Below are 14,223 nucleotides of genomic sequence, written 5' to 3' on the forward strand. Positions count from 1 at the left end.
CACCTCAATCTAATGGAATCGTACAAATGAAAAATCAAACCTTAAAGGAAATGATGAATGCCTTACTTATAAGTTCAGGTTTACCGTAAAACTTGTGGGGGGGAAGCTATCCTTAATGCTAATCGAATACTCATAGAGTGACAATAGTAAGACACTATCAATTCCATATGAAAAATGGAAAGGAAGAAAATCCAACTTAAAATATTTCAAAGTGTGGGGGTGTCTAGCAAGAGTCCAAGTTCGTATGCCTAAAAGGGTAAAGATCAGGCCTAAGATAGTAGACTACTTGTTCATAGGATATGCTAAAAGTAGTAAGGCATGTTGGTTTTTGGTTCATAAATCCAAACATCCAGATATCAATAAAAAAATAGTAATTGAATCAGACAATGTTGAGTTCTTTGAACACATTTATCTGTATAAAACTAGACATGAACAATCTAATGAGGGGTCTAAACAACTTCGAGGTGAACCAAGTGAGGATTTACATAATAATGATAATCCAAGACGTAGTACACGCCAAAAAATGTCAAATTCATTTAGATTGGATTTTGTTATATTTCTCTTAGAAAATGAGCCTCAAATATTTAAAGAAGTGATGGCTTCTTCAAACTTATCCTTTTGGAAAAAGGCTGTCAATAGTTAGATTGATTCAATCTTGAGCAACCATACATGGGAGTTAGTTGATCTTCCTCCAGGAAATAAACCTTTAGGTCCTAAATGGATCTTCAAAAGAAAAATGAAAGTGGATGGTACTATTGACAAATACAAGGAAAAATTTATAGTAAAAGGCTTCAAATAGAAGGAAGGTCTTGATTACTTTGAAACATACTGTCCAGTAACCAGGATAACATCAATTTGGATGTTAATTGCCTTGGAGGCGGTATATTATCTTGAAATCCATCAAATGGATGTAAAAACAACATTCCTAAATGGAGAATTAGAGGAAAAAATTTACATGGAACAAACCAAGGGTTTTGTGGTTTCTGGTAAATAAAAGAAGGTGTGTGTAACACTTCGTAGCATTCTCGACTTAATACCTCCCTTAGTAGCATGCATAGAGGACACACAACCTGAAATTTCTCTAAGTGTTAAAAAAGACTTAGTCATATTTTGAGCCTTAACTCCAATGATTTTTAAATTGGCCTTCCCGATCCCGAGATGTAGTTTTTTGAGTTGATTCATGTTTAGGGGTGTAAAGGGGATGTCTTGGGCGAGTTTTACATTTTTTGACTGAGTTTTGAGGAATGTTTTCCCAAAATAGTAGGTCACTGTAATTACGGCGCTGCGCGGTGCCTATAGCGGTGGCACACTTAGCGCATTGTGGTAATGCCTAAATTCGGATTTTAGTTGTGAATATTTAATTTGAAGGGCAATCTCATTTTTTCCCTATAGCCCCAAGTCGTGAAAATAGAAGATTGAAACGTCTGTAGGGTATTATAGGCTCAAAAGTGATCAGTTTTCCTCATAAATAAAACCCTAACCCTTTCCCAAAGATTAAAAGTTCAATCTTTAAGTTCAAGGTTTCTAAGAAACGAGTCAAGATTCGGGTTTCATTCTCCGAACTAAGTAATCTAAGGTACGTGGGGATGTCCTAATCTCATGGGAATGTGTTTTTATGAATTTATCAAGTTTTAAAGTTAATTAAGTATGTTTATATAGTAAAGAATTTGCATTGTGAAGACAAATTGAGAAAAACGCTAATGATCATGGGGTTTCTTTTATAAATCTTGATTTACAATTTCGTATAGAAGAGCTTTGAACTTGAGGAATTATTTTCAAATATGATCTGTGAATTCTTTTATCCCATGATGATGTTTATGTACTTTATATTGCATGAATTGTGAACTATTTGAGAGCATGGCTTAATAGCCCCTTTTTTATTATAAGAATTGTGTTTAACCAAATGTTGGGGCTAGTTTATGAACAATGAAAATTCCTTGAGTATTAAAGTTTTGATAACCCATATGTGTGTGTTGAATGAATTGAATTCTTTTGATGGTCATATAAATAATTTGAATGAGAAGAACTGTGGAATGATGTGATGTAAATGACTTGAAAGATGTGGTATGATAATACCCCATTGTGATATGCCCTTGAGATGATAAGAAAAGAATGTTTTGTGATCATGATACATGTTTTATTATAAGGGGCTAAAACTGGGCTTATAGAGAGTCAGATGGTTACTCGAAGAAAGCACGAGTTAAAAGACTCTATACAGGAAACCGTGATTTGCCAACACGAGATTTCGGTACCCTACTATGTGATCTTATGTACCTTGATTTAAGTCATCTAAATTTAGGACTATGGTTAGGAGCCCTTCTTTATGATCTTACGTGTCTCCCTTACTGATAACCCCAATCCTTGCGGAAAACTTGGTTTGGGGGCTTGGATGCTGAGTCAAAGGCGGATTTCATATAGCCCATGGAATTACAGATTGTAGGGTGTACCATCTAGCTCAAAAGTAAAATAAAGAGTGAGTCATGATTTCCAAGAAATTTTTTGAAGTTTATTAAAGTATGCTCATGAATTTTTCACTTATCTTATGTTCACTGTTTTATAAAATTCTCCCACCTATGTTGTATGAAAAATGTATTTTGTTTTTGGACTATTTTATGTACTAGTACATCTATTTTGACCCCTTATATTTTAGGATCTGAGGCATAGACCTAGGGTCCCGCTAACCAGTACGTTAGTGTGTTTGAGACTTGCAGTTGGTGAGCCTTCTCTATTCTAAAAGGCCTGTTTATTAGACTTTGCTATTCCATTTTTGTTTGTGGTCCGACTGGGGGCCTTATCCTAGTTTTAGACCAGATGTTGGTTTGGCTGTGTTAGAGATTTCATAAACTAATGTTAAATGTTGTTAGAGGTTTAGGAATTTCATTCCAAACTGTTCAGGTGAATTATGATATTGACCATGTTTTCGTATGATAATTTTTTTGTATTTCTTTTCATGGTATGGACGTAGTGCATGATTGCCAGATAGAAAGAGACGCCAGGGCCTTCGTGGTTTAGGATGCCAGTCGCAGCCAGGGCCTCAGTTTGGGTTCTAAAAAAATTGGTATTAAAGCTAGTTCATGGTCCCAGGGTGTCTGCGAATGTCACACCCCAAATCCTATTGCGGCAGACTAGCACCCGTAACCGAGGAGGCCCGGGAGAACCAGCTCATAACCTTATACTTCCCATGCATACCTCTATGACAACCCGAAATTCGGACAACATCATGTCGCATATAGAAGGAAATAATCACCTGTATAAGCTCAAGCACACATATATATGTATATACAATACTTGGCCGTTCGAGCCATCACGTCTATTAACAAAACACCACCTTGACTGTACATTAGGTCTACAAAGCCTCTAGAAAATACACAGAGCTTAACTAAGGTCGGGACACACCCCGCCATATAACTAACTTCTATACAATACCAAAAGTGACTGGATATAACACGGAAAGCCCTGAAGCAAATTGGACCTCACCAAAAGCAGCTGGATATCCTAGCTCCTACTTGTGCGGTGTATGAGTTGAGGTACCTGTGCCTGCAGCATAAAATGCAGGTCCCCCGTGGGGGACGTCAGTACGAAATATGTACTGAGTATATAAAGCTGTAGATAATCACATATGATATAGGAGCTCAATAGAAATCAGAAAAAAGTGAATAAATCGTAATAGGAGTGGACCACACTTACTAGAACTTGTGACAACCTGTACATTGTATTTATTCAATCACTTTACCTTCGTTCTTATCATCTTTGTAATCATTACTGTATTGTACTGTGACCATTAGGATGCCTCCAGTACATATCAACTGGGATCGACCCATGATAGGCTTATGCCCCTGGGATACCACCCATAAACACATAAATAGGGATCGACCCATGATAGGCTTATGCCCCTGGGATACCACCCAATAAGAGAGAACTTCTATCACTTAGTTCAATTAATCTTTGAGATTGTTATTTCGATCGATACCGCATTTTTAATACTTTGAAACAATGATACATCAATAAGAGACACATAAATTTACCATCAATGCAATAAGAATGAATAAGAACTCATTGGCACATCAATGAAGTGCTTTGGAGTCATCAATGCCATAACAATGAAGTAGGAACTTATTGGTATATCAATGAAATGTTTTGGAGTCATTAATATCACATGGATCTTGTTTGAGTAACCGGATACTTTCTGACATTCATTAGTGCAATAAACATGTTAGATTTGGAAAACAAGTAAGTATTGTAATGTCTTGACATCGTGTAGGGTGGAAACAAGTTCATTGGTAACGTAGGACATCATACAAAACCATTATGGATCACATGTTACTGAATAACTTTGGAAACTTTCTTAATAGAACAATTGTTCACTTTCATGCCAAAAATATGGTATAGAGTATGATTTACATACCTGACTGTCAACCTTCAATACTAGTCCCAAACGGACTTCCCGTCTTTTCGAATTACTTATCTACAATGAACATATATAGCAATCTAGTATTAGCGACCAAACGTCACAATTCAATTATTTGAATTCACCAAACTAGTGGTTAAGTAGTAAGCCTTAATTACACCATAAAGGGTGTCACTTTAACCCTCTTATAGTCCAATTACATTCACATGCCATGCATATTCATACAACATCCTCCAATATCAAGTTTGGATTCATTTATCCTTCCAACGAATCCATTAAACCAAATTGAGCCATAGACATAAATAATCATAAATGCAATAGTATATCACCATATCCACCTTCCATAAATCAATTACCATATCCACTTTCCACAATTCAATACAATCAAACCATGCAAAATAGTCCATATCCCTATTTTCATCACCTTTCAATAACAACCAATACATATAATCCTCTATCACACATATACATATGGAAAAGAACAAAGGCAAACAATATTCAAACCTTAGAATTCACCTCTTAATTATTCAATCCAGTTTACACAAATAACAGGTGCCATTCGAAGCTCTCGAGATGACAAACGCAGTTATCGAATTACTTTGGAATTTCTATGGTCGAATCAAAAGTAATTTAAAGGTCAAATTTGGCTAGGGTTTGTTCTTTCTTAATGATTATGATGAAAATAAGTTTTTGAACTCATATACATGTATATATACACATATTCCTATCCATAATATAATAGAAAATGACCAAAATGCCTTTAAAATTTAAATAATGTCAAATCTGTCCTTTGGTGGACTGTTTTGATAAGCTAAAATAGATTGACCATAACTCTTTTCTACGATATCGGATTTGGGTGAAATTGTTATCTTTGGAAGGATAATTCAAAGGGCTTTCATTTCATATAAAGTAGGCCACCCAGTTCGTCCTGTACAAGGAGTTATGGTCATTTGAAGTTGACCCTAAAAATCTGTTTTGATAGGCTGAAGTAAAATGAGTATAACTCCTTACTTAGGATGAAACCAATTGCATTGGAAATAAGACTCAAAGATCTTTCCTTTCATAGGTCGCATCTCTCCTAGTTCATTATATTAAGGGAGTTATGATCGTTCGAAGTTGACCCAAAAATTCGGCGGGCCTCAGTAGTTTGTGTGCAGGAAATTTTCCTACACATTTACTATTCCCAAATATCCCGGCCACCGTTTTATAGTTTCGAACGTGCTCGATTATATCCGAAACCTATCCGTTTTTGGAAATCTTTATATCGTTAGAAATCTTTATATCGTTAGAAAGCTTATTCAATAACCTTCGCATGGAACCATCGACGGACAAATTCTGGTATAAATAAAATAAAAAAATTAATTCCATATAAATAAGACCAATACACATACTTGAATATGCCAATACACGTACTTGAATATGGGGTGTTGTATCCTTCCCCCTTTAGGGCTATTTTCAGTTATTGCTAAATTACTTTAACCTTCTCTATGGCTTGATAAACAAGATCCGGTCCGAACAAAAGAGTTTTACCCACTTCGAACCATCCTATTGGTGATCTACACTTCCTTCCATATAAAGCTTCATATGGTACCATTTTGATACTTGAATGATAGCTATTATCGTAGGCAAACTCAATAAGAGGTAAATGATCATCCCAGTTGCCCTAAAAATCTATTACACAAGCTTGTAGCATATCTTCAAGTGTTTGAATGGTACATTCTGCTTGTCCATCTGTTTGAGGGTGAAAAGTTTTACTCAACTTCATTTGTGTTCCCAAACACCTCTGAAAAGACTGCCAAAATTTTGTGGTAAATTGGGTTCCCCGATCTGATATAATAGATATTGGCACTCCATGTTATCAAACTATCTCTTTAATGTACAACTCGCATACTCTTCAACTGTGTAAGTGGTCCTAACTGGTGGGAAATGTGCGGATTTGGTAAGCCTATCAACAATCACCCATATAGAATCAAACTTCTGAGATGTACGAGGCAAACCAATAACGAAATCCATGTTGATCATGTCCCACTTCTAGCTTGGAAGATTAATGCATTGCATATAACCTCTGGGTTTTTGGTGCTCAACTTTAACTCTTTGACAATTTGGACATTCAGCTACAAATTCTGCAATGCTCTTCTTCATGTCATTCCGCCAATGCATATCTTTCAAATCTTGATACATTTTGGTTGATCCTGGATGAATGGAATACCTTGAACAATGTACCTCTGTCATAATCTTCTTTCTTATTCCGTCTACATCCGGCACACACAATCGGTTTTGGCACTGAAGTACTCCTTCTCTCATAAGCTCAAATGCCTTGGTCGCACCACTCTGAATTTTCTCCTTAAGCTTTAATAAAATAGGGTCTGCATATTGCTTCTCTTTCACTTCAGCTACTAATGAAAATTCCGCAGCATTATGTATGATAAGCTCTTTATCCAGAGTTTCAAGAAGGCAAACTCCCAAACTAGCTAACTGGTGAAGATCTTTAATCATCCCTTGCCTTTCTATAGGCGCCATCATAGCCTTATGACTTAACGCATTAGCTACCACATTTGCTTTTCCTAGATGGTACAAGATACCAACATCGTATTCCTTTAATAGTTCAAGCCATCTCCCTTTCCTTAAATTTAGATCCTTCTGACTAAAAATATATTGCAAGCTCTTATGGTCAGTATATATATCAACATGAACCCCATATAAGTAGTGGCGCCACATCTTTACAGCAAAAATAACTGCTGCCAGCTCAAGATCATGTGTAGGATAATTTTTCTTATGTGGCCGCAATTGTCTAGAAGCATATGCTATTACCTTACCATGCTGCATCAATACACATCCTAAACCAATTCTGGAAGCATCACAATACACTGTATACCCTTCGGTGCCTTCTGGAAGTACCAACACGGGTGTAGAAATCAACTTGTTCTTTAAATCTTGAAAACTCTTCTCACAGGCATCATTCCATTGGAATTTGGATGCTTTATGGGTTAGCTTGGTTAAGGGGGCTGAAATGGAAGAAAAACCTTTAACAAACCTTCTATGATAACTGGCCAACCCGAGAAAACTACGAATCTCTGTAGGCATTGTGGGCCTAGGCTAGTTCTTCACAGCTTTTATCTTTTGAGCATCAACCTTTATCCCTTCACTAGATACAATATGACCCAAAAATGCCACTGACTTTAACCAAAACTCACATTTAGAGAACTTTACATAAAGATTACAATCACGAAGAGTCTGCAATGCCTGCCGTAAGTGATTAGCATGGTCCTCTTCTGATCTAGAATAAACTAGAATATCATATATAAAAACTATCACAAATACATCCAGGAATGGCTTAAACACCCTATTTATCAAATCCATAAAAGCTGCGGGTGCATTTGTTTGCCCAAATAACATAACTAGAAACTCATAATGACCATACCATGTTCGGAAAGCTGTCTTGGGTATATCCTCTCTTTGACCCTCACTTGATGGTAACCTGACCTCAAATCAATCTTAGAAAAGCACTTGGCGCCCTGTAACTGATCAAATAAATCATCAATTCTTGGGAGAAGATATTTATTCTTAATATTCACCTTATTCAATTGCCGATAATCAATACACATCCTCAGCGAGCCATCTTTTTTGCGCACAAATAACACTGGTGCTCCCCAGGGGGACATACTATGCCTTATGAATCCCTTCTCTAGCAAATCTTTCAATTTCTCTTTCAATTCTCGTAATTCTGCTCGGGCCATTCTATACGAAGGAATGGAGATTTGTTGGGTGCCTGGTATTACATCAATACCAAAATCTACTTCTCGTTTAGGAGGCAAACCTGGAAGATCTTCAAGAAATACATCAGCAAATTCATTTACCACCGGAATAGCATGAAGAGTTGGTGGCTCCACTTCTGTATCTCTTACTCTAACTAAATGATATATGTATCCCTTGGAAATAATTCTTCTTGCCTTAAAATAAGAAATAAATCTACCTCTTGGCGCGCCAATTTCACCTTTCCATTCAAGAACTGATTCATTTGGAAAATGGAAATATACCTTTTTCGTGCAGCAATCAATTGTGGCATAACAAGACGCCAACCAGTCCATACCCATTATAACATCAAAATCTACCATTTCTAACTCCACAAGATCAGCCATCGTATCACGACCACAAACAGTTACTATGCATTTCGGTAAACCCTTCTAGATATAATAGATTCCCCAACCGGTGGGGACACTTCAAATGGCTTAACTAATAGTTCGGGTATTCTTTTGAACTTTCCAGCAACCAATGGAGTAACATAAGATAATGTAGAACCGGTATCAATTAAGGCCTATGCATCGAATGAAAAGATAGACAACGTAACCTTAACCACATCTGGGGAAGCCTCTAAATTCTGTCGATCCACTAGAGAATACGTACGATTTTGAGCCCCGCTAGAACTCGTGGCTCCTCTATCAACTCTAACCCCACCCATTGGTTGTGCACCCCTTCCATAATAAGGCATCGATGATGATGATGCAACAAATAACCCCGTAGGTCGTGCCATACCCCCTATGCCCCTTCGTGGGCATTCTCTCATCATATACCCCGACATACCACAACAAAAGCAAACATTGGTCCCCAGCCAACATGCGCCCAAATGATACCTTCCACATTTATTGCATGGCTCTCGAGGAGGTCTCGATTGGCTCATATTCTCTTTCCCTTGGTACCTCACTGTCTATGAACTCTGACTCTCACTTCTGTGCCTAAATTGATTTTCTCTTGACCCTTAGAACTTTGGTGGGACACTAGCTGCAGAATAAAAAGATAATGGCCTAGGTGGTCTAGCAGAAAACTATGGTCTGAACCCTCCTTTGGATGCCATGAACTGCCCTGTAGATCTGGCCCTCTTGGAATATCCTCTTTCTAATTCCTGTGTTCTTCTCCTCCGCCTCTGATCTTCCATTTTCTATGCAAAAGCTTGGATCCTCGCTATGTCCTTTTCTTTGTTCAAAGCGGCAATAGTATAATCTCTAAATAGATATGGATCTAGCCTATCCACATATTGATGAACTCTGTCATCCATAGTAGCTACAACATTAGGAGCATATCTCGACAAGGAATTAAATCAGAGACTGTACTCCCTCACGCTCATATTCCCCTGATAAAGATTTAAAAACTGATCTGCACGGGCTTGACGAATCTCAACTGGAAGATAATGATCAAGAAATGCCTCTTTGAACTCTTTCCAAGTAGCTGGGGGTGCATCAATACCCCTAGATCGTTTCCAGTCATTGTACCAATATATAGCCTCTCCTTTAAATATATACGCCACTAACTCCACTATCTCTCTACCCGTTACATGCATAACATCTAAGGCCCTTTGAATTTGATCAATAAAGTCATATGGGTCCTCGTTAAGATCTGATCCAGTAAAAGTGGGAGGATCCATCTTAAAAAAATCTTGTGTTCGAAGGCTAGCAGCCCTATATATACCACTAGGACCCGTGGTAGAAATGGCTTGCCCTTGAGCTTGACCAACAACTATACGAGTCAAAAGTTGCACTGCATTTCTAAGATCTTGATCAACAACATTAATAGGTGGCTCTGGGGATATAGTTGTCCTCCCCCTTATTTCTTTCGGAGTGGAAGAAGTTTCTAATACATGCTCAGCTGAAGACTCACTTTGATTAGCTGGTATAGTGGGTGACTTACTAGTCCCCTCTCCGGCAGCCACATCTACTTGTTTATTGGTATTCTTGCTTTTGGTAACCGGCATCATTACTATAATAAGAGAAACAAACGGATTTAGTGGTCAACTATGACTTCATATACAATATAGGCTTTATCGCACGATCTAAGACATAAAGAAAAGAAACAATTCCTAAATGTCCATAGCCTCCTGTTTATAGATGCGATGCATGACACACCGATAAACAAGACTCTACCTAGACACGGCTTTCCAGACTGGCACCCGTAACCGAGGAGGCCCGGGAGAACCAGCTCATAACCTTATACTTCCTATGTATACCTCTATGACAACTCGAAATTCAGACAGCATCATGTCGAATATAAAAGGAAATAATCACCTTTATAAGCTCGAACACACATATATATGTATATACAATACTTGGCCATTCGAGCCATCACGTCTATTAACAAAACACCACCTTGACTGTACATTAGGTCTACAAAGCCTCTAGAAAATACACAGAGTTTAACTAAGGTCGGGACACACCCCGCCATATAACTAACTTCTATACAATACCAAAAGTGACTGGATATGACACGGAAAGCCCCGAAGCAAACTGGAGCTCACCAAAAGCAGCTGGATATCCTGGCTCCTACTTGTACGGTGTATGAGCTGAGGTACCTGTGCCTGCAGCATGAAATGCAGGTCCCCCGTAGGGGACGTCAGTACGAAATATGTACTGAGTATGTAAAGATGTAGATAATCACATATGATATAGGAGCTCAATAGAAATCAGAAAAAAGTGAATAAATCGTAATAGGAGTGGACCACACTTACTAGAACTTGTGACAACCTGTACATTGTATTTATTCAATCACTTTACCTTCGTTCTTATAATCTTTGTAATCATTACTTTATTGTACTGTGACCATTAGGCTGCCTCCAGTACATATCAACTAGGATCAACCCATGATAGGCTTATGCCCCTGGGATACCACCCATAAACACATAAATAGGGATCGACCCATGATAGGCTTATGCCCCTGGGATACCACCCGATAAGAGAGAACTTCCATTACTTAGTTCAATTAATCTTTGAGATTGTTATTTCGGTCGCCACCGCATTTTTGATACTTTGAAACAATGATACATCAATAAAAGACATATAAATATACCATCAATGCAATAACAATGAAGTAAGAACTCATTGGCACATCAATGAAGTGCTTTGGAGTCATCAATGCCATAACAATGAAGTAGGAACTTATTGGTATATCAATGAAATGTTTTGGAGTCATTAATATCACATGGATCTTGTTTGAGTAACCGGATACTTTCTGACATTCATTAGTGCAATAAACATGTTAGATTTGGAAAACAAGTAAGTATTGTAATGTCTTGACATCGTGTAGGGTGGAAACAAGTTCATTGGTAACGTAGGACATCATACAAAACCATTATGGATCACATGTTACTGAATAACTTTGGAAACTTTCTTAATAGAACAATTGTTCACTTTCATGCCAAAGATATGGTATAGAGTATGCTTTACATACCAGACTGTCAACCTTCAATACTAGTCCCAAATGGACTTTCCGTCTTTTCGAATTACTTATCTACAATGAACATATATAGCAATCTAGTATTAGCGACCAAACATCACAATTCAATTATTTGAATTCACCAAACTAGTGGTTAAGTAGTAAGCCTTAATTACACCATAAAGGGTGTTACTTTAACCCTCTTATACTCCAATTACATTCACATGCCATGCATATTTATACAACATTCTCCAATATCAAGTTTGGATTCATTTATCCTTCCAACCAATCCATTAAACCAAATTCAGCCATAGACATAAATAATCATCAATTCAATAGTATATCACCATATTCACCTTCCATAACTCAATTACCATATCCACTTTCCATAATTCAATACAACCAAATCATGCAAAATAGTCCATAACCCTATTTTCATCACCTTTCAATAATAACCAATACATATAATCCTCTATCACACATATACATATGGAAAAGAACAAAGGCAAACAATATTCATACCTTAGAATTCACCTCTTGATTATACAATCCTGTTTCCACAAATAATAGGTGCTGTTCGAAGCTCCCAAGATGACAAACGCAGTTATTGGATTACTTTGGAATTTCTACGGTTGAATCAAAAGTAATTTAAAGGTCAAATTTGTCTAGGGTTTGTTCTTTCTCAATGATTGATGATGAAAATGGGTTTTTGAACTCATATACATGTATATATACACATATTTCCATCCATAATATAATAGGAAATGACCAAAATGCCTTTAAAATTTAAATAATGTCAAATCTGTCCTTTGGTGGACTGTTTTGATAAACTAAAGTAGATCGACCATAACTCTTTGCTCCGATATTGATATTGTTGGAATGATAATTCAAAGGGCTTTCATTTCATATAAAGTAGGCTACCCAGTTCGTCCTGTACAAGGAGTTATGGTTGTTTGAAGTTTACCCTAAAAATCTGTTTTGATAGGCTGAAGTAAAACGAGTATAACTCCTTACTCAGACGTTAGATTTGGATGAAACCAATTGCATTAGAAATAAAACTCAAAGATATTTCTTTTAATAGGTCGCATCTCTCCCAGTTCATTATATTAAGGGATTTATGATCGTTTGAAGTTGACCCAAAAATTCAGCTGGCCTCAGTAGTTTATGTGCAGGAAATTTTCCTGCACATTTACTATTCCCAAATATCCCAGCTACCGTTTTATAGTTTCGAACATGCTCAATTATATTCGAAACCTATTTATTTTTTGAAATCTTATTCAATAACCTTCGCATGGAACCATCGACGGGCAAATTCCGGTATAAATAAAATAAAAAAATTAATTCCATATAAATAAGACCAATACACATACTTGAATACGCCAATACACGTACTTGAATACGGGGTTTTACAGCGAAATTCCGTCAAGTAGAGTCCTTCTTATGGGTGTGAAGTGCGTCATACTTATAAGTAGGGGGATACAAGGCATTTAGGAATATCTCTCTCCTTTTTATGATTTAATTCATGCTATAGAGTCTGAATGTCCTCTAATAAATGATTTCCTGTATTTCAGAAAGTTTCCATGCCTCTCCGTCGATCCAACAAACAAAATGCCAGTGGGCCCATAATAGAACTCGTACTTCTGAGTTTGTTGCTACTCCCAGAGTCCGTCCAACTCAAACTAGTCCACCTAGAGGTCCTCGATCTGGAGTTAACTTTACTCAACCTTCCCAAAGGGAAGTCTCTAATGTTGAATTCCGACAGTCTATATATATGATTGCCCAGATCGTGGCCTTTCAGGCTCATTGGTCTGAAGATGTAGGGTCTATCTATGGTTCATTTGAGATGACACAGTTTGGTCAATTCATGGGACTAAACCCACCCATGTTTATTGGCACGAAGGTTAAGAAGGACCCCCAAGGGTTTATTGATGAGCTAGAGAAAATTTTTAGAGTTATGCATGCAAATGAGGTTGAAGGGGATCGAGTTGGCAGCCTATCAATTGAAGGATGTACCCAATCAGTGGTATAACAAATGGGACAATTTGAAGGGTAGAGATGTTGAGACTTCTATGTGGGGTGAATTTGTGAAAGCTTTCCTGGATTGTTTCTTTTCCTAGGAATTAAAGGCTGAAGAATTTATGAACTTGAAGCAAGGAAAAAGTATACATTGAATTTCACCCAGTTATCCCGTTATGCTCCAGAATTGGCAGGCAACATGAGAGCTCACATGAGGAAGGTTGCATCTGGTCAGTCAGATAATCTGGTGTTGGAATGAAAGGGAGCAATGCTAAATTGAGATATAGGTTTCTTCAGGTTGTCTATTCACATGCAGCAGGTTAAAGAACAGAAGAAAAGGCTAGCTGAGGTAAGGAAAAAAAAAGGGAAGATCAGAGAGATAGGTCCACAGATCAGAATAACAGTCAGCACCAAGGTAATAATTGGGGTAATAAGTCATCAAATAAAAAGTTTTGGAACAATGCTCAATCTTTAGCAAGTGCGCCTGCGCCTAGACCTTTGGTTGAGCAGCAGTTCCAATCAGGAGATAGGCCTAGAGCTCAGGGCACCCAGACCCAGGGGATCAGGACTCAGCCTGCTAGATCGTTTCCTCACTGTAG

The sequence above is a fragment of the Capsicum annuum genome, chromosome 5 (genome assembly GCF_002878395.1).
Source record: "Capsicum annuum cultivar UCD-10X-F1 chromosome 5, UCD10Xv1.1, whole genome shotgun sequence".
Classification (NCBI taxonomy): Eukaryota; Viridiplantae; Streptophyta; class Magnoliopsida; order Solanales; family Solanaceae; genus Capsicum; species Capsicum annuum.